Raw genomic sequence first — 22,762 nt, forward strand, 5'->3', positions numbered from 1 at the left:
CGTCAACTTGACAATCTGCTGTTGTGACAATCACAGTGCACAGCACGGAACACGACAGCAGCTCAACACGTGGGGCTAGAATTGGCAAAAAATGATAATATTCATTTCTTCCCGTCTCGTCCCGGCCCAGCCAGCAACAGGTCCCGTCGCCACCAGGAAGGTTTTGGCGCCAGCAGTATTCCTTTTCTTGTCATGATTTCATTCCACGAATAGGGCTCAGTGGCTGCCATGGTGGATCAGGGGATGGGATAGTCAGACTCTAGCCAACAGTGTGGCAATATGCCATTTTCACCCAATCATGTCAACTCGGAAATCCTTCTTCGTGTGTATGTAGGTACCTTGATTGGGCGATAGAATTGAAAGCTGTATTTTGTCAACTACATTCCTATTAATATAAGCCTTCAATGAATGAATATATTGGGATGGAACTCTTCGTCAGCGTTGTCATCTTCAGTTTGGGATGATGCTTTTTCCATTGTGGTCGTAAGGTCATTGACATGTAAACTTATCACATTTTTACATATATTCCTTAATTTTATTCGTTCACATCTCATTGACATGGACAGCTATTATTGATTCGTTTTATGAGCAAAAATAGGGAACAAATCCAAAACATAGTAATAGTATATGTATCATATGTTGCAATACAGGTACAACAACCTAGAAGAGTGTCGTAATTAACTCTGGTCCTCCCAAGATCCGCATGCTCCCACGAGTCAAGCGATGACAAAGACCACCAGCTAAGAGTTGTGTACTTAGCTAGTAGTGTAGCCTGGGCACTGTTGTACTTCTGACTTCAGCTATAGGTTGAGGAGGTAGGTACGTGCACGGTACGTTACGTCTGTTCATCAAGAAGGAGCGCTCAAACAGCATCTGTTCTGGCATCCAGCGGCTGAGTATGAGATGCTTATCCACCGGAAGCTATACCTAAGGTGGCAGTCCCACCACGGTGGATAGGGGACGTTAGATCCGAAACCCAAGAACTGAAAATGAAAAAATGCGAACTGATTCAACGGCAACGGAAACGCGAAACAACGCCAACAATTGGAACTTGGAATGTATTAACCCTAGCCCAGCAGGGTAAACTGGCCCAAACTTTGGAGAACACAGATTGGCGTAGGGCTAAATTCTGCTATACTCTGGCCTACGAGGTGAACCCGCGCCTCGCCACCACGGAGTTGGTTTCCTGCTCAGCGCTCATGAAGTGGGAACCTATTAATGAGAGGATAATTGTTACAGGACTCAGAACACGGATTTGAAACCTTGATACAATGTTACACTCCAATCGATGTTGCCGAATTGCAAGACAAAAAAGAACTTTTACAGACAACTGAGTGCTGTCGTGGACAAGATTCCAAAAGGAAGGTGAGTCGCCTCATGGGCGACTTCAATGCGAAGGTTGGTTCCGAAAACTCAGACTATGAGCACACCATGGGACGCCATGGTCTCGGACAATTGAGCGAGAATGGTGAGCTGTTCGCAGAGTTTTGTGGCAACAATGGTGATTGGGGGACGCTCTTTTCCCATCGACCAGTGCACAAAGTGACATGGATTTCCCGTGATGGCGTCACGGAAAATCAAATCGACCACATCTGCATCAGCAGGAAATGTACACTGAGCCATGTACGCATCAACAGAACAAACGTAGCGCCGACATTGCGTCATCTCCTAATCGGCGAAAGGCGAGATCCGGCTGCGCATTGCGAGGATCCATCGACAGGAGGAGAAAATCAGGCGCCGGCTCAACACACGCCGACTGGAAGACGCTGCGATGAAAAATTCATACGTCGAGGAGCTGGAGGAACGTGCTGCGGATATTTCGGAAGGTAGAAGCGTAGAAGATCAATGGAGCTCTATCAAGAATGCCTTCATTTCAACCGGCGAGAATGATTTGGGTGAGCCATGTACGCACCCGAAGAAAGCAGTAGATCACAGATGACTCCTGGAAGAAGATAGAGAAGCGAAGAAACACTAAAGCTGCGATAGGGTGAACAAAAACACGAGGAGCCAAAGCTGTAGGCCGACAGTTCTATTCGGCTCTCGAGTAGGAAGTGAAACGCTCATGACGTAGACAGAACAAAAGAGCGTGGGAGGACTCCCTAGCCGACGAAGGCGAGAACGCCGCTAATGCCGGCGACATCCATCTCCTCTACGATGTCTTGTAACGCTCTGTATCATCCTGGAGCAAATCAATAAAAATTAAAATCTCTACCTGATGTTCATTGATTGCGAAAAAGTTTTCAACCGTCTCAATCACGAAAATATATGGGAAGCCCTCAGGCACGAGGCTGTCCGTGAGAAAATCATCAACCTCATTGAAGCACAGTACAGGGCATTTTCGTGCTGAGTACTGCACAACGGTATCTTGTCCGATGCCATCCGGGTGAGTGAGGCAATGATATATATGTATTATCACCACTACCTACTGTTCCTCATCGTAATCGACGAAATCCTGGTAGGTGCGATTGATCGTGAACCAAATCGTGGGTTGCTATGGCAGCCGATTACCATGGGGTACCTAAGGAGAAGATATTACGAAGCCACACCCCGAATTTTCACACATCTGAAGAACTAAATGACGGTTTGCGCTGAAAAGTTGATCGATTGGTCACCACCAGCGGATAACCAATAAATCAACTTTTTTAGCAAAAACCGACATTCGGTTCTTTAGATTTGTGCTCTCGAAAATTCAAGGTGTGGCTTCGTCATATCTTCACCTACATGATTCCGAATTGGCTGTTGACGTTGCTCTCCTAGCTCAACCGCGCTTTGATATGCAGAGCAAGCTCGATGATCTTGCCGATCGCTCCTTGGTGGCAGGTCTTACTATCAACGTCAACCCAATCGTTGGGACAACCATTCCAGTTTTACGATACCGTAGACTAGGGTGTAGTTGATCAGTAGGGTGAACCTGATCACTCAATTACCCACGGATATTGACTTTCAAGGAAGTTACCATTCCATTTTAATGTTACGTCATTGGATTGTGAATGGTTAAAATATAATTGTTGCTTCTTTAAAAGTCGACATCCACGAGTAATTGAGTGATCAGGTTCACCCCACTGATCAACTTCACCCCAGTTTACGGTAGCTGGGCGTTCTTTAATTTTATTGTACTAATAACGCTGCACAGTAGGCCTGGCTGCTTCAATTCTTGTGTTACATCTCTGATGTGCTGCAAGCATTGATAATGACAAGAAAAATGATAGAAGTACAAGTTGATTCTATCATTTTCCAGGATTCTTTCAATGAATGGCTGTGTATGTGTAGACTAGACTAGACTAGACTAGCTGGGCAAGCAGTGGGAAATGTTGTAAGCTTCCAATATTATGATAGCCATAAATCGAGGCCAATGGCGACAACAAGATCGACATAGGTGCACGGATAAAGAAGGCGAAGACTGATTTTGCGAATTCATGAAACGTATGAAAAAAAAAAACAATCAGATTAGTCGACATAACCTGAGTTTTCAACTCGAACGTGAAATCTGTGCTGCTGTACGCCAGTGAAACTTGGTGTGTATCAGTGGAGAACACTCACCGGCTACAGGTCTTCATCAATAGAAGCCTGCGGTAAATAATTCGTGAACGGTGGCCTCACAATTGGATATGCAACGACAGAAATTCGGGAGCGGAAGTGGAGGTGGGTCGGTCACACTCTACGCTGGGGCGGAAACGAAATCTGCAATCCAGCGTGTTACGAACGCGAAGCGTGGAGTGCATTTGAATCCACACAATTCGGAACGAATTCCTTTCCAACCATTTCCTACAACTAACCAAGCAAGCCGCATCATAAAACCCCAATCAAATTCGAACAATCATGACCTACACTGAAATAAATTTTGTTGTCGTTTCCACCGAATCCATGGTAGAATTAAGAACTGTACCAACAATTTTCAACCGAATGCAAAATTCTGTTAATTGTACTGAAACATTGCCAATATTACCATGCGTGTATTACTGTTGACTAAAAACATTCTTGGTTCTACTATTTGGGCATTGTAATTTCGACCATGTAGACTTGAATGTTGCGCGTCTTAGATAAACATGGTCAAAAATACAATGTCAAAATAGTAACATCAAGAATGTTTCTAGTCAATGGTACTTCACGCATGGTAATATTGACAATGTTTCAGTACAGGCAGCCAATTAATCGTCCCATAATAAATTAAAAAGTTTCCATAAATAATTCGAAAATTACCAATAAATAATTAGGGGTGGAAGCAATAATAAACTAGAAAAGTTCCATAAACAATTCAAAAAGCGCATAAATAAATCGAAACTTCCCATAAATAATTGATTTTCTAGCAATAAAAAATGTAAGAATTTCCACAAATAAATCAACAATTGCAATAAAAAAACTATATTTTTTCCCAACAAAAATTTTCGAACATACTACATTATAGAACTATGATAGAAAGACTGAAACTATTGTGCAATTTAACAGACAATCGCTTGCTGTCCGAACTCGCTAACGCTCGTCGGACTAAAAAAAGGGATAACATCTCTGTTCGCATTATACCGGGCAAATTCTTGGATCTGTGGATTGCCTAGAACCGAATCGACGCAGTTACGGCACATCGGATTTCGGAAACATCGGCGGCCTTCTGCCGCCTCAGTTCCTCAATCCTCTATGCGGCTTCGCCGCATGGCTCAGCCGGTACTTTTACCTTGCTCATCAGTTCCTATTTATTGCTAAATTTTCAATTGCTTTTTTGATGTTTTTCAATTGGGAATTTTTAAATTATTTATGGAAAAATCAGATTTATTTATGGAAAATTTTAACTGTTTTGGTGGAAAAAATGTAGTTATTTATTGCAATTATTGAATTATTCGTGGAAATTCCGACGTTTTTTATTGCTCGAAAATCAATTATTTATGGGAAATTTTGATTTATTTATACACTTTTTGATTTGTTTTTGGAAATTTTATAGTTTATTATTGCTCCCACCCCTACTTCTTTATTGGCAATTTCTGATTTTGTTACGGAAAATGATCACTTTTTTATGAGTCGTTTATATTTTAGCCTTCAGTACAATTAACAGAATTTTGCATTCGGTTGAAAATTATTGGTACAGTTCTTAATTTTACCATGGATTCGGTGGAAACAACAACAAAATTTATTTCAGTGTACCACAATATAATATCACTGAACGAAATCTCCCGCCGTACAGAGAATGATTTGTCATTCAATGCGATGCAGATCCGCAGAATCCGAATTTTGAATGATTTTGTAGCAAAATGAGTTTACTGCGCTTCCTTGAATGAAAATCATCCTGTAATAAAATTAGAATCGACACAAATTACGAATGAATTTCGAGTTAGAGTTTGTTGTGATTGATAATCATCACAAAACCATCTGAATTCGTTTCTACATGTGCCTCATACTGAAAATCATTCAATACACAGAACGAAAATCCTTACGACCCAAGTATGATTCTTCATTCAATCGTGTGCTCAATCCATCATTCCTAAAAATCATGATTAAATGATTCTCCGCGCATTTTTTGTCAGATTTTTGTTCGACTTCTGTATTATTATTTTCTGCAAGTCTCGCTGCAAGTTGTCTGACGAATTTGAACAGGCAGAATGTGCATATGAGCATAATTCGAAAACAAGCAGAATGTATGCCATCACAGCCCCATTCCGAAAATCATTCGATTTTAATTTGGCTTATCATGTTGTTGTTGACGCACCAGTTTAAGATAGAAAAAAAATAAACAAATGTGGCGGACGAAGTGGTCGCTTGAAATTTTCTAAGTTACTAGAAAAAATATTGCGGTTTGATTCCAGTGAATTTTAAAATGTGCCCCAAGCAGTGATCAGTTTAGTGGAAGTTATATAATGTTTAAATCGTGTATGTTTTGTGTGATTTTTTAAAATAGAGCGTATTTCTACGACTAAATTTTATCTATTATTATTTTCAAATATTCTAGGAAAAATAATGTCATAACCTTTCCAAGTAGTACGAGAGAAATTGACTCTCAATTTCTCTCAAACTAGTTGAAATGGTTGTGATATTATTTTTCCTGGGATATTTGAAGAAGAATTGAAACAAATACAAGAGAATGACACGTATATGAGCAACATTAGATTTTACAATGACTTCTATCTATATTTGAACCGCAAAACTGGATGGGTTTTGAATGACAATCATCCTTCCCTAGGTTTGTTTTGATTCCGAATAGAATGATTATAATTATAACATTGAATGATTTCCATGTCGCTTGTTTTGTATCTGTCAGATCTGGAATTGAATGATGGCCAACTTCAAATCATCTGATTTTAGGCATGGGGCTGAAATGAAGCACTTTTCATTCAATTTATGGCGGGGATTTTCGTTCAGTGTAGGGCCCGCGATTATAAACGTAGAGCACAGCGGCAATGTTTATCAGCATAACGAAGCAAAAGCTATGCGGCTGAGGGACTCGACTGACTTTGAGCAGCATGATAAAATAAACAATCTGAAGCGACACCCGATGGAAACGATACCAATAGCCTAGCAGATCGGTAGCATTCTAAAATTAATCAAAATCCATCATTGAACTTGATCTTGAAAATTAGACCAGCTGAGCATCGGGATCGTGCAAAATATGAATGGTAGACCTAATTCTGTACAAATACAATCAAATCATGTAGCTAGAGAGATTGCTCAAATTCAGGAAAATTCTCTCTTCGGAGAAGAAAATATTTCTCCTGTGAAAACACGAAAAACCATGTACCCGCGAAAGTTCATTCTAGAAATCTGGCCGCTCATATTTTCATGTTAAAACACGTACTGCAAGTGTAAATGTGTAGATCGTATCGAGAGCCGCTATTTCATCATCCTTTCAGGAAAGATCATGTGTAATTTTTGGTAGGCCCTGCGGCTATAAAAAAGGAAGATCAATAAAGACGACAGTCAGTTTTGTTTTTGGACTCCATACTGGATACCTCCCGGATAAGTATTTTGCTACTCAAATACCTTTGATCCTGAACTTGCACTTGCGAAGCCTTAATTATTCTGATCACTTGATTGGATAATTCAATCCTTCAAAAGTGTTGATTCTTAGAATCGTGGAAGTCAAAATCATTGGATCGGTCAAACTTTTTCTCACTCTGGTAAGCCAAGGTTCCGAATGCGAGAAACGTTGGCATGAGTCTAGAAAAGGCCAGTTTGATTTTGATCCAAGTGTAGAGACACTCATTTCTCACTCTGGTAAGCCAAGGTTCCGAATGCGAGTAACGTTGGCATGAGTCTAGAAAGGCCTAAATCCTATCACACACGATTTGGACGTTCGATTTTAACTATTCTCCTTCTTGAACCTCCTACCCTGAGTGAGTAGTATCGGTGTTCGAAAGTAACGCGTTCCGTCTAGTCTGTTGGTTGGCACGCACGGAATGTAATACCGTAGGGGAGACTGGGGAGACTTGATCCCTTTTTCTTAATTTGTCTGTAACATTAAGAAAAAGCACAAAACTAGATCCATTTATTGTACAGAATGGCAGGTAAACATCTATTGCAAGTTTATACACAACAGAAGGACTTTAAATTATTGTTAAAGTTTTCAAAACTGTGTTTTTATGAAGGCATGTCTTATGATGTATTTTTCAAAAATGGGTCACAATTGATCCCCTTTAGAGCACATGTTTAATTTAAAGGGAAAACAACTCCAGAAGCTTCCTGTTCATTTTCTTTTCAAGTTTTCTTACATTTTTGATGAATATATTGTATTTGAAATAATAAGATTTCCTTAAATTGTTAAGGATATGCCGTATTTTGAAAATGGGGAGACTTGATCCCCCTTTTAATGGTGTGTAATAAAATAATAATTATCTGACACGTTTTATTATTGAATATACTAGAACTGCGAGTAAATAGAGGCTTCCAAATAGAATTTTATTTTTCACATGTATAATGTGTGTGTAATCCTCGAGGGATCAAGTCTCCCCATGTCACTGTTGTATACACTAAGCTACATTAATTGAAATATTTATATAACAACCTTATTTGGATAAATACGCTTGATAGTATTTTATTTATACTATGTGCTGTGGAATTTTGACACGATTTGGTTAAATTTTCACAATTTTATTGAGATTTTTCGGAATCGCCTAAAAGATTTCTGAAGGACTGAAAACAAACCATTAGGCATTAAAAAGTAATGCAGTACACAATTAAAATCAATTGTAGCCAAAACATTATCGTCTCTCCAGATGTTGTTTTGGAAAAAATATGCTAGAGGAAAACTGTTTTTGATGTAATAGTTGCGTAGTAAGTCACAGTGCCCAGTGCAGTAAGTCTGAGCAACCCTTACATGCACTGCCGTGACTATTTTGTAAACATGTGTGTTGCTTGGGCATCGCAGCAGAGGCAGACTCAGAGGCTCATGGCGGCGCAACCTCAACAAGGAAATAAAGGAAATCGATGGAAATTTGACCTGGCCACAGATCAAAGCGATGGCTGGCAATTGCCCAGGATGAAAATCTTTCAATTCGGCCCTCTGCACCATCTTGGGTGCTCAGGACTGAAAGTAAGTACAGTTATAGCACAATTATCGGTCGCCCACAATTATGAGTCAATCCCATGAACTGATTAATGATTGTGACAGAGTGGCCCATAATTGTGCAATGACTGTTAGTAAATAACATCGCCGTGAACGCTTCTGCAAGGACAGGTTTTGACTTAGATTTTGATGTTTTGCCACTGTTGCCACAATAAACACACCGTCCACATGTAACTCCCTACATGATGCACGTCGAGGTTCATTGCAGCAATACTGCACGGTTTCACTGGTAGCTGAAGTTTACCAATCACCAATAAAACTAACAATGCTAATCCGGAGAAGGTCGGTGATCTCGACTTGGTGGCTTGGAAGATGAACGTGGTACTCAAACGTAAAGAGCTCATACCGAGTTTGACCAACCATGAACTAGGTGGTGGTAGTAATCGAATGTCAAACTCGAACAAAAATAATGCGAGCGCCAAGGATGGGCAGTTGGTCAACTATATTATTTTTGAATAGATCGTTGAATCAGAATTAGGGTGTTACGTCTGTTTATCTCTACACGGATGGCTAGTTGGCCAAATATATTTTTTTGAATAGACTGTTGAATCAGAATATTTAGAGCAGGGGTTCCCAACCCTTTTCAGGTGGCGACCCCCTTCAAGAATTGTCAAATCATTTGTGGTCCAATGAAAATTTTTAGAAAAAAAATATGAATTGATTGGACGAAACCGAGTTTTTTTGGTACAGTGACGTAGTTAGAAATTTACTGTGGAAGGGATTTTCGACGATACGTTTTTTATGCGACACTCACATTTCGTAAACAATGATGTCATGAACATTAAAATTGAGTCATAGCTGAAAAATAGCGGAAAATTTGTTTTTCAAATTGTGGCTTTGGGGATGACGGTGTACAAAATTAAAAATTGGTATAATTTGAAAAAAAATAAAAAATAAAATAAAAATTAAACAATTTGTTTGATAACATCGAGGCCCTCCTGGATTGGCTTCACGGCCCCCAGGGGGCCGCGGACCACCGGTTGGGAACCCGTGGTCTACATAGTTTATGGACATCGCCTATTGGCAGTGTGGACTAGTAAATATCATCAATATTATCAAAAAGTAGTCTGGACCTGTCTGGGCTAGCTAAAGTAACTAAATTTGCTAAAATATGTCACGATATCTTTTAATCTGCCAAGGGTATTCACCGAAAGAAAATATGATTTATTTTGTCTAGTGCTGTATTGAGACAGCATCGTACTAACGTATCTTGTATCACGCATCCATCACAAACCAATCGGAGAGTTATTTTCTCTTCTGCCCTCTTGAACGAGCATTCCCACAATTGTGCACAGATTTATATCGGTTGCCAGTGCAAAGCAGAAGTGCCAACAAGTAAACCGGCTACTAACCAAACCAAAATCACTTGAAATGTGCTTCTGGCAATGATATTAAACAAAAGTACGCAATCAATATCGATCACAATATGTCCAACATTCCAATTCTTCCCTCTGTCCCATTGACTCGGCTCGGGGTAAGATAAAGGTATCAGCCCACATAATGGACCCTTCCATAGGGAGGTTTGCAATCGATGCAACAACCGATGGCGACAGAATCAACCGAGCTCCTAGTTTGTCTAGCATGCTAGTAGGTATAGCTAGTTAGTCAGTCGTTGTCCGTCAGCAAGAAAAATCACAGAGCAAACAATTCAAACATCATTGGAGTGCTGTGCATAGTAGGGGAAGGTGGAGCAGTGTGTATTCTTGGAGAAAACTTAGGCGCTGTATATAAACTACGTAGAATCCCTCCTCCCTTCGTAAACTTTTGCCCATACAAAGTTCTCGAAATTTGTATGGAGCGTAGACTTTGATCACTATCCGCTCCCCCCTACCCCTCAAGAGTCTAAGAAGTTTATGGACAGGCCCTTATATAAATTCTACCTCAATGATAATCTGGGCTCCTACAGCCGGAGTGGTACTTGCGAAAGTGTTCAGCAAGACCAGATATTTTTGGTCAACGAAAGCCTACGGCTTTTGTGTGATATTTGCTGATACGCACCACGCCTCTCTGGCGTAGCACAGCACAAATGCCACGTTAGAATTGGAATTTCTAGTTTTGATGCATTGGCTGATCTGAAAGAATCTCCATATATTTTGTAAACTCATTTCCTAACGTAGTCCTAACCTTTTTATTACGTGCACGTATGCTAATCTTGGTTCCACCGGCTAATGCTATCTGGCTGACAAGATATTGAAGGTTTTCAACCTTCTCCACCACTTGTCCAGAAGCTATAAAGTTGAAGAAGTTGTCCGTGCTGACATCCAACGATTTGGTCTTGCTGACGTTGATGGTTAGACCCAATGCGTATGAGCGTTCGGTTAGGTCGTTAAACTTACCTTGAGAGCTAAATCGAAGTCATTCAGATATTCCATAGTGATGTGCTGCCAGAGTAGCCCATATGATTCGGTACACGGTCAACCACCCCCACCCCACCATGATCTTGAAATCTTCAATATTATAATCTACCTTTCACTAGGGTCGCATTTTACATCGATATTCCCTGTAAGCAAAGATATGCATCCCAGCCGGCAAAAATACTTCGAAACGAGCAACGGGACACCACTCGAGAGGAAAATATCGGAGGACAAACTTTGTACAACTGTAAGCAAGCAGGAAGGAACGTGACTTTTCGCCGGCAGTAACAGCAGCCTCAGCTCTCCGATGACTCTGTCTCGATTCAATAGTACCTACATACAGTCAACACGCCGTCGTCGACGACATCGACGAGTTGGGTTCTATTTCTTGACTTACGATTGCAAACCCGCCACCGGAGAGGGAAACACTATTGAACGTGGTTGGGGAGGGACAATAAGAACTCAACAACTCCGAACGGTGTATGTACAACTGTTTGTTATGTTTGCTGTGACGTGATAGGGAAACGCCGCCGGAATCTGTTGAAGGAATGTCAGGCATGTTTTCTAGAACAATGCGGAGCACTTTTGGCCTGCAAGGTTTCTGCTTCACAGCATATTATGTAGTTACTATCAATTAAATATGTGAATGATTTATGTATTGATTTTCGCAACATGTCTTCGGAATTTTGTATGTAATGTGTGTTCCATTTGTTGCTGCTTTGGCCTTGCACAACTGCCAAGTTCGGGCAAATCTCACCCGGAGCTTTGGCAAGGCAATGAATTTTCATGACGAATCAAGTGCAATGTGAATCTGACCAATTTTTTTGTTTTGCTGATAACTTGAACATTTCTGTAGAATGCATTCAAGGCGTTTGTACTTATTCAGCATGGCCTTGCTAGGGGTGACGGCCGGGTTCGATTCACGGTCCGTCTGTAAAGGAACTTTTCGTAGAGAAAATTTTCATAGGCGCAGGGCTCAATTCACCGCTTCCGGGACAAGCTCACACAGATAAAAGTAATGAACATAACACGTCATGTAAACTTCATTTTAGTCATGTACACTTAGTGTTATGATGTTTTACATGATATATCATGGTAATTTATGCTATATGTCATGTAAATAAGAAGTGTCATGCTGAATTACATGACATATAATGAAAGTTTACATGACATTTTATGACTTTTACATGATATGTCATGTAAACTTTTGTGATATCTCACGATCCAATTATGTGCATCATACATCACAGATTTTTACACTCCTATTTCGATCTGTGCAGGTTCTGGATCACGAGTGCGGAAGAAATGCACACGAAGAACGCTTCACTAAATAGTATCATTTTCAAATTGTCATTAGAATATAAAATTATTCTGCTAGAATTTCGGCTCCGTAAAGTTTTTTGTTAAACAAATAAATGATTTAGAAAAAAGAAGTCTGAACTGCCCTACCCCTCAAATGTAAGTCTATGTCATACCCATCAGCATTGCCGAAGACACGATCTTTCTAAGTTACCTATATAAATTCTGAGCTATGCGATTTTTCAAATTGGCCTGTTCACTAGCGCCACCTAGTGGCAGTATTTTGAAACAAGTGTCCTATTTTATGTAAGTCTATGTCATGTTGATTAACTGTGCCAATGACATAATCTTTCTAAGTTATCAGGATTCTGAGGTATGAGATATTAGTAATTTCCATGTTCGGGGCTGCATAATGGTGAGTCGATAAGGAGAGCGTCCAACATAGCTCTGGTCCTCACAAGTACCTACCTCATGCTTCCACGTGTCAAGCGATGACAAAGACCGCCAGCTAAGAGTTGTGTGCTTAGCTGGTAGTGCAGCCTTGACACCGTTGTCCTTCTGACTTCAGCTAGATTGAGGAGGTACGATCCGAGCGTCTGTTCACCAAGGAGGTGCGGCTCAAACAGCGTCTGTTCTGGCATCCAGCGGCTAAGTAAGATACGCTGCATCACGCCCAACTAGATCCTAGGTGGTAGCCCCATAATCGTGGTCGTCCCAGTGTTGGTTGGGACGTTAAACAGAACTGGCACGATGGCCCTCCGGCGAGACAGGAGTGTTGGCGTAGGCTCATTAAGCCACCCGTAAAAATCCCCATTGCGAATAACATAGGAGAAAATACGACTCGATACAATCGGCAAAGACCCACGCGACGAAATAAGGACTACGATTGGAAACTTGGAACATGGAATTGCAAACCACTTGGTTTCGCAGGATGTGACAGGATAATCTACGATGAACTACATCCCCGCAACTTCGACATCGTGGCGTTGCAGGAACTTTGTTGAACTGGACAGAAAGTGTGGAAAAGCGGGCATCGAGCGGCTACCTTCTACCAAAGCTGTGGCACCACCAATGAGCTGGGAACAGGATTTATAGTGTTGGGCAAGATGCAACAACGTGTGATCGGGTGGCAGCCGATCAACGCAAGGATGTGCATGTTGAGAGTTAGGGGCCGTTTCTCCAACTGCAGCATCATCAACGTCCACTGCCCACACGAAGGGAGACCTGTTGACGAGAAAGAAGCGTTCTACGCACAGTTAGAGCAAACATACGATGGTTACTCGCCGTGTGACGTGAAAATGGTTGTCGGCGACATGAACGCGCAGGTAGGAAAGGAGGAAATGTACACGCAAAACAAGAAAAGCTACCAAAAATTGAGATATGCCTTTTCTACCAATTTATGTATTAAAAACGTACAGAAAATGTGATAAATCATAATCCATTCGTTGTATTATGATGCGCTACACGGTTCCATACCTTCCATACCACTACACACAAACACCTCCATTCAAACCCGAGAAGTTGAACCGGGTTGCGTCTAAAAATAACTTCGCTTCACTGCTGAGCTTCGCGTCCTATTGTCTACATGGAATTTTCCACTTGCAAACAGCAACCTGCTGGATGCGGGCTTTCAGTGCACAATGGGTCTAGAGTCGTATTTACGAAGACAAAAATGTTTCTGCCAAGTTCTGTCATTTCTTTTTTTTTCATTATTGTGAAATGATTACGGTCAATCAAGTGTGGCTTATCCAAAAATCTGCTGATTATTTAAGTAATCATGGTGCTAAGATGTACGGTATGGAAATTTCGCCAGTGCTTCGTCTTGCTGTCTGTGATATCTGTCATATCAGAGACAAACAGACGTAACACTGATGAAATGTTTATACCAAATATCTCATCATCCTGGTTACTTAGAGAGTTGGTGTCTTCGGCAATATTATTTGGCTGGTCAAGAACTAACAAATGATGAGCCGTTTGATTCAAAATTCCACCACAAGGCAGCGCTAGTGAGCAAACAAATATTATATTCCATATATCTCAGGACTCAGATCATTTAGAAAGTTGATGTCTTCGACGATGTTGTTAGGTTGGTTACGGCCGCTCAGTTGATTAGCTGATTGGTTCAAGGTTCTGTCAGTAGGCGGCGCTAGTTACGAACTAATTGAAGCATGCAACTTTTATTTATTATTTCAAATATATTCAGCAAGCTGTAACTTTTTCAAAAATGCACCAAATATTCTCAAATTTTTCCTGCCAGTTGCACAACTAGTAAGCTATAAACGGTACAAATTTGGGCTCGATTGGATAACTTTACATACAATTGGAGCAACTCTAATAAAGTAGTTCATATTTGAGTGTTCTTCGTTTAATTGCTATATCTCTGGATCAAGTGAACCGAATGCAATGAGACATTGCACAATTATGACTAATACATAGCTCTTTGAAAAACTTTTGACTTGACTTAGACACGTTCAAAGAAAACAAACTTACAGCTTGTTGATTACTTCACGAAAAAATATCAATCATTTGAATGATTTTGCAAATGTGTATCTAGCGCTGCCATTAACTGTAAGCTCTTGACTCACTTAACAACGTTGTCGAAGACACCAACTTTCTAAGTGGTGAGAGTCCTGAGATATATAAAATTTAGAATTTGCCGTTTATTGGTGGAATTTCTAATTAAACGATCCATCACCATCCACCATGGCATCGCAAATAAAATTATTAGAAAGCAGATTTTTGAATCAGTTTAACCAGACGAACCACCCTAACATAACAATAATAGGGAATAGGGTCAACAATTGAAAATAAACTTTCTAAAACACAATATGTGTCTAAAAACTTAAAGCTGAAGCTTAAACAGTTTTGTCTTCGCAAATACGGCTCTGGACCCATTGTGCACTGTGGCGGCTGTATCATTTCCATCACCAAGCCACGTTTGTGTTGATCATGATGGCTTTCAGCCTCTTGTCTTTTCATGTGCAGTTAGAGCCGTGCTGGTTAGAGCGCAGGATACTGTGTATCCCCATGATAGTGTCTCGGTTCGATTCCCGCCGCCGCCCGTATTTCTTTTCAAACATGTATTGGTATTTGATGCCGCCGCTGCTGCCATGATCAGTCTAAAAATAGAACAAATAATGAGAAACCAGTGCGACAGAGCACACGCACACATGCGAAATTTTCCTTTTCCAGATTCTAGGAAGCCAATACAATTTTTGGTATACTGCCACCTACCAATTTTTGTATTTGCAAGGCCCTAATACAATATTTGTATATGTTTCATACCCAATTGTATTAGAACCTGCCAATCTCAGGTTGCGTGTAGGAGTACGTGCGCAGAACGAAACATTTCCAGCCCCTAACCTCCAAGAGATTGAGGAGGAGGTTAGCCGGTTGAAAAACAACAAAGCCGATGGAACAGATTAACTACCAAGCGAGTTACTAAAACACGGTGGAGAAGCACTGGGTCATTACCGAGATTTGGGAGGAGGAAGTATTACCGGAGGAGTGGATGAAAGGTATCGTGTGTCCCATCTACAAAAAGAGCGACAAGTTGGATTGCGGGATTTATCGCGCGGTCACACTACTGAGCGCTGCCTACAAGATACTCTCTCAAATTTTATGCCGCCGTCTATCACCTATTGCAAAAGAGTTCGTGGGGCAATATCAGGCTGGATTTATGGGTGAACGCGCTACAACGGACCAGATGTTTGCCATCCGCCAGGTGTTGCAGAAATGCCGCGAATACAACGTGCCCACACATCACTTGTTCATCGATTTCAAATCGGCGTATGATACAATCGATCGGGAACAGCTATGGCAGATTATGCACGAATACGGATTCCCGGATAAACTGACACGGTTGATCAAGGCGACGATGGATCGAGTGATATGCGTAGTTCGAGTATCAGGGACACTCTCGAGTCCCTTAGAATCTCGCAGAGGGTTAGGCAAGGTGATGGTCTTTCGTGCTTGCTGTTCAACATTGCTTTAGAGGGTGTAATAAGGAGAGCGGGGATAAACACGAGTGGGACGATTTTCTTGAAGTCCGTTCAGCTGCTTGGTTTCGCCGATGACATTGATATTATTGCTCGTAAATTTGAGACGATGGCGGAAACATACATCCGACTAAAGAGTGAAGCCAGACGAATCGGATTAGTCATTAATGTGTCGAAGACAAAGTACATGATGGCAAGGGGCTCAAGGGAGGAATCACCACGCCCGCCACCCCGAATTTTTTCGACGGTGATGAAATCGAGGCGGTTGAAGAATTCGTGTACTTGTGCCCACTGGTGACCGCCGACAACGACACCAGCAGAGAAATTCAGAAGGCAGGCAATCGTGCATACTTTGGACTCCGCAGAACTCTACGATCGAATAAAGTTCGCCGTAACACGAAGTTAACCATCTACAAAACGCTGATTAGACCGGCCGTCCTCTATGGGCACGAAACATGGACCTTACGTGCAGAGGACCAACGCGGCCTTGGAGTTTTCGAACGGAAGGTGTTGCGTACTATCTACGGCGGAGTGTAGATGGAAGACGGGACTTGGAGAAGGCGAATGAACCACGAGCTGCATCAGCTGCTGAGAGAACAAACCATCGTCCATACCGCGAAAATCGGGAGGCTACGGTGGGCGGGTCACGTCATCAGGATGTAGGATAGCAACCCGACTAAAATGGTTCTCGAGAGTCATCCGACCGGTACAAGAAGACGTACTGCGCAGCGAGCTAGGTGGGTCGACCAAGTGGAGGACGATCTGCGGACCCTACGCAGAGTGCGGACAAACAGCCATGGACCGAGTGGAATGGAGACGGCTACTATGTACAGTAGGCCTGTCCAGCTTTTGAAAAATGTTCTCTGATTCTCAAGTCCACCCCCATATTTTGATTGGCATCCTAAAAGAAGTAACTGGTCAAAATTTCAGCCAAATCCGTTGATATTAAGAAGTGCATCAAATCAATTTTGTGTTTTTCGACTATTTTTGAACTTCAAAAAATCATAACTACTCTTAAACATGTCAAAACTTAATTCTTTCGGCAGAAATTGAAAGCCATACTTGTCTGCTACAACTTCTCCGAACAACGTGTGCCAATAAAATTGAAGGAAACATGTGTAATTATCACATTTGTAATCAGAAAAACCTTAAAAAGTTGATTTTTTTGATAGATTTCGTTCTGGAACACCCTAATATACTTAATAAGTTGGATTTTTCAAAACGGCATCATATTCTCCAATGTTTTTTAATTATTTGCTTCTTTGACACCAATGCTGTAGGAGTTGAGCAAAAATTACTAAAATTCGTGAAAGTCAAATGTGACCTAAAAACTAGCTCTTTGGAGGCAATCACGTTGTGGCGCGAAATTGTACTGAACGTAGTAGCTTTGCTTCCTAGTAGTTTGCCTTAGCTACCCCCTACCACGGGTGATAACAAACAAACGCGATGACAGGTGTTGGCTATCATATCGGTGCTGACGCGATGCCACTTTTTGCGCGCCAAAGCGTGATTGCACCCGAAAAGCTAGTTTTTAGGCCACATTTGGCTTTCACGAATTTTAGTAATTTTTGCTCAACTCCTACAGCATTGGTGCCAAAGAAGCAAATAACCAAAAAACATTGGAGAATATGATGCCGTTTTGAAAATTCCAACTTATTAAGTATATTAGGGTGTTCCAGAACGAAATCTATCAAAAAATCAACTTTTTATGGTTTTTCTGATTACAAATGTGATAATTACACATGTTTCCTTCAATTTTATTGGCACACGTTGTTCGGAGAAGTGGTAGCAAACAAGTATAGCTTTCAATTTCTGCCGAAAGAATTAAGTTTTGACATGTTTCAGTGTAGTTATGATTTTTTGAAGTTCAAAAATAGTCGAAAAACACAAAATTGATTTGATGCACCTCTTAATTTTTATGGATTTGGCTGAAATTTTGACCAGTTACTTCTTTTAGGATGCCAATCAAAATATGGGGGTGGACTTGAGAATCAGAGAACATTTTTGAAAAGCTGGACAGGCCTAATGTACAGCAGAGGCCACCCCGGCCTTAGCCTGATCGGTAAAGTAAGGTAAGTACACCTATAAAAATGGTCTCGATATACCATCAGGGTACCAGATTCCGCTAATCTGAGGCGAGTTTCGCAGAAAAACATTATCTGTTGAATGACTGTTAAGCCAATTTGTAATGTTTTTCCATTTTATGTTAGTTCAATCTAAGCACAATCAGATACAAATCAAGACTTATGTAAAACTTTCCATAAAAGTATGATTTTATTACATTTGGTGTGAGACCAAAGTGGTCCTAATTCCGCTCACGAACAAATTTATGCCATCTTTTAAATAGACTTTTGCGGAAAAGTGCATTATTTCTGCAACTCTATGTTTTTACAATTATTTTTTCCTGTTCCGTAGGAGTGCATAATAGGGGTTAACACACTGTGTACTAAAATGGTCAGATTTTACGATATTGACTTATTTTTTGCGTGAGCGGTTATTGGAACACATGAAATTACCTACAGCTTTTTTAGGCCCAATAGCCGCTCAAAAAATTTCATTGTTTTGTTTTTAAAATTTATGTTATCCGGTAACTATTGCATAAAATGGCTTTGCTCTCATCTAATTTATATTGTCCAAGAATATCAGCACCGAAAATAGTGTATTTATGCGTGTAAACTTGATTTTTGCAACAGAGAGTTGCTATTGGGTCATGAGCGGCTACTGGTACACTGACGGTACACGTACACTGTACAGTACAGTACAGTGATTGTAATCTATTGATGTTAATTTTGTTAAGGCATATGTTTTGAAGATTCTCACAATATATTGTTGCAACAGTTTACACTATTTTGAGTTCCACTGATGCTCTAGGTCGTCCCAAAACATCATGAGCCTACAGGACCTACAAGCGAAACTAGTGTTGTACGAATGATTATTCTATACGCCACAGACCAATGCACTGTTTCACTGTTTAGATGGTACAGATTTTCTAAGAACTCCATGGAATATAAGCTTTTGTATTTAGAGTAAAGTGGGGCAAAAGTTCGAGTGGGGCAAGAGTTTCTTTTGAAGTTTTTGAGCTCAATTCAAATTATTTCTTTCGGGTGTCAAGGTTGTTTCATGCCTTTTTGAAAATGAGTCTTTCACTCCAAAAATTATGAAAATTGATCTTAATTTCGAAAAGTTATGACAAAATGTTGATTTTTGATCAAAAAATTATAACATGCGATGGTCCTTCCAACGCATGGAATGTAATTGTAATGAAATCGACTTCGATATTTTATTTTGGGGCGTAACTAGGTATATTTTGAAGATGCTTTAGCATGTATAACTTTTTGCAAAAAAGATTTGGAAATCATATTTTACACATAGTGGGGCAAAAGTTCGAATTGTGGGGCAAAAGTTCGAGTCATATGGCAACTTTAAGTAAAAACCTAAAATTCTGCAAAATGTACATAGTATCTGTGAGAGTGATGGAATTAGTGAGAAAATTCGATCATAGTTGAAAAAAGATGTTGTTTTGGTGGAAAACTACTAATTTTGGTGTAGTAAATTCAACCCTGATTTGGGTAAAATCCAGAACGAACTTTAAAGTGTATTCCAGTTCCAACATCAAATATCAAGTGGTTTTAGATATTTCTATTAACAAAGTGTCAAAATAGTGTGCTACGGTTAGCAAAATTCCACAAACACTGGATTCGAACTTTTGCCCCAGTGGTGGGGCAAGAGTTCGAATAAAACACACATATACAAAAAGTGTTGTAATTCAAAATTGAAAAGACATTTGGCGTAACTTTGTTCAGCAAAATTTTAGCTCATGGATGGTAGAATCACCACACGGTTTTTATTTATTTTTATCCGCTTCAATTTTTTGAAATAAGTTGAATTTTCAACTAGGGTCGAACTTTTGCCCCACCTTACTCTACAAGCATAACTAGCGCTTGTGCAGGTCTGTGAAGGCCTGTAATGACCCGCGAATGGTTTTCAAATATTATTCAAGGCCTTTTGGATGTGCTTGAGGGGTTTTAGAAATTTAAATAAACAATTTTTAACTCGACAGTTTCAACAGCATAAAATTGCAAGGGCATTGCATACTTTTAGGCGTTTATCATAAGGATTTCTGTTCTAATTTACAAAATGGATTCCAATTCGTAAAAACCGTAAAAACAGGCTTCGCTTAGAGATCGAAGACCAGATTTAGACTCTACTCTGATTGATCTACCAAGGTCTATACTTTCCCCTCATTGAAAAGTAAAGTTTTGTACATGTTTCAACATGAACTTTGGAGATATGCGATAAATTAGGTGCAATTTGATGAAAAATCGTCATTTTCATTACCTTGTCAGCCCCAAGCACAGTCAGTGGCCGGAAGCCGGACAAAACCTCAAAAATCGACTTCAATATTTTATTTATCTAATATTTTTCTTCCAATATAGATACTTCAACTAAGAAAACCCCAAATTTTCAAGTCATTTGGTCATAAATTGAGTCTTGTAGATTTTTTCAAAGTTGTGGTTTTGTGTGGTACTTTACCAGGAATTATTGTTTTTATTTTATGAGCTTTCTTCATGACCTCGTTGTAAAACTTAGGAAGATTTGGATAATGTGACAATATTATTGGTGTTTTTGGGTATGAATGACCATGCCATTTCAGGGTTTGTTTGGAATCCAATCACAAAATTATTATGTTTTTACAACATGCAAAAATATTGTCTTTTATGAAATTTTGGAGAAAAACTTCGTACTAAAGAGATCCAGTACTTGTTTAGGAAACATCAGAAAACAACGCCGTATCCCGGATATGACGTACAATTTTGTCTAGTTTTTGGCTATATAGGTCACTGTTTGCGCATTTTTGCGCTAAGCGCGAAAAAAATTTTTTTTTCTATTACATATGTCGCAATGGAGCCGCATGGTTGTGGAGGAAGTGATATTGTTTGTAGTTTAGGTATATTTAATCTTAACGTAATTCAAATTGACATCAGAATAATAACAATTTAATGTTAACCTCATTCTAGTAAGAGACCTTCACTAAGTCAAGTGGTCATAAGGGGAGAGGGAGGGGGTGTTTGAAAACTGGATGGCCACAGCTCTTACATTTTTTTTCAAATTTATTTTTTTTTTTAATTTTTTTTGACAGAAAAACATAAGAAGGTGCGTGCTCCAGTTAAAAAGAGTGAGCTGGAGAGAAGGGGAGTGATGACTAAGAATGATTAAGCCTTTATTCACTTAGACGCTACCTACATCCCGCATTATTAAAGGCCACCAAATATAGTAACTAACTCTTTGATCTTTAAAAATAAAGACGAAAAAAAATCGTGAAAAAAATGTAACAATAACTACAGACCATTGCTTATTGGTTTTCTTAAACTGATCGTTTTTTCGATTCCTCTCCTCTAGTTAAAATTGCTCAAAAAACTTAGAAGCAATCTCTTCAAGAACTTCTATCGTAGTTTCAATATATAGTGACACAAATTCGTCGACACCTACGCGCTTCTTTTCTACACGCACATCGTTACAGTTTATAGCAGTAGTCATCTATAAAATATGGAAGGAATACACTAATCGGCGTAAAACACTACGTTAAATATTTTTCTGCGTAAGCGTCGCGATCACCAAGGCAATCTTTAATCATTTTTCTCGTTTTTTATTCTTTTTTTCGAAAACTTGAAATTTTATTGTATGTTATTCATGCATTTTCTTAGAAAACATTTCTACTGAACGACACACAGAGTGATATAGATTTTGAAAATATTTGCTGGAGCTCTAAAGTTTATCAATAATATGTATTACCGATCTCTTATGATAGTTTATCAACAACTTTCTTCAATATTGAGAATACGTATATAGTTATAAGGTTATTTTGGTTGCTTCGTCAAGTGATAACAGAGATCAATGTACATTACAACATGTAAAACCTAAACTCGGACGAGCCATATATGTATGAAGTCGTCGAAACGAGATTTATAAAAAGCAGTTCAAATATTATGCAGTTCACTATATGAGACTATCTGAACCCATTTTAAATCGTTAATTTACCTCCGTGTACCCACCGTAAAACTTCACGTGGTCTAGAGAGGGTCCCTGAGAATAGACCATGCCTTTTCAGCCAACATTGTGTGTATCTGAATTGATCCATTGACAGAAAACATAGATAATCGAATTTTTCTAATGATTTATATGATTTTAAAGATTTTGGACCACCCTAACAGCAAAAATACACAATTATAGGTAATATCAATGCCAAAACATGATATAGGTACCCTCAAATAGAAAGGTTAATCAAAATCTACGTTCAAAAAACGCATCGTGTTAGCTTATTATCGATAACTTTTTACATGCCTCCCATAATCAGCAGATTTCAACATTTTGAACCACCCTAATATAGTAAAATCAAAATATATTAATAGTTCCATATCAGAAATAGGTTTAGGGCACTTAAATCATCATAACCTATGAATTTTAGCCATTTCGGTTAACATTTGAGGTTTTGTCCGACCTTTGTATGGAGGCCCGCCACTGTGCCAAGTGGTCCAACAATCTAACTCAACCAAAGTGGTTTTCAT

At 39.7% G+C, this 22,762-nt stretch overlaps 1 protein-coding gene across 3 annotated transcripts in view; it reads right to left on the reverse strand.

Annotated features, from left to right (window-relative positions):
- The window catches only part of LOC109622009 (uncharacterized), a 239,144-nt gene that overhangs the window by 35,764 nt on the left and 180,618 nt on the right, over positions 1-22,762 (reverse strand). The gene's annotated exons all lie outside the window — the stretch shown is intronic.

This window comes from Aedes albopictus, chromosome 2, assembly GCF_035046485.1.
Source record: "Aedes albopictus strain Foshan chromosome 2, AalbF5, whole genome shotgun sequence".
Taxonomy (NCBI): Eukaryota; Metazoa; Arthropoda; class Insecta; order Diptera; family Culicidae; genus Aedes; species Aedes albopictus.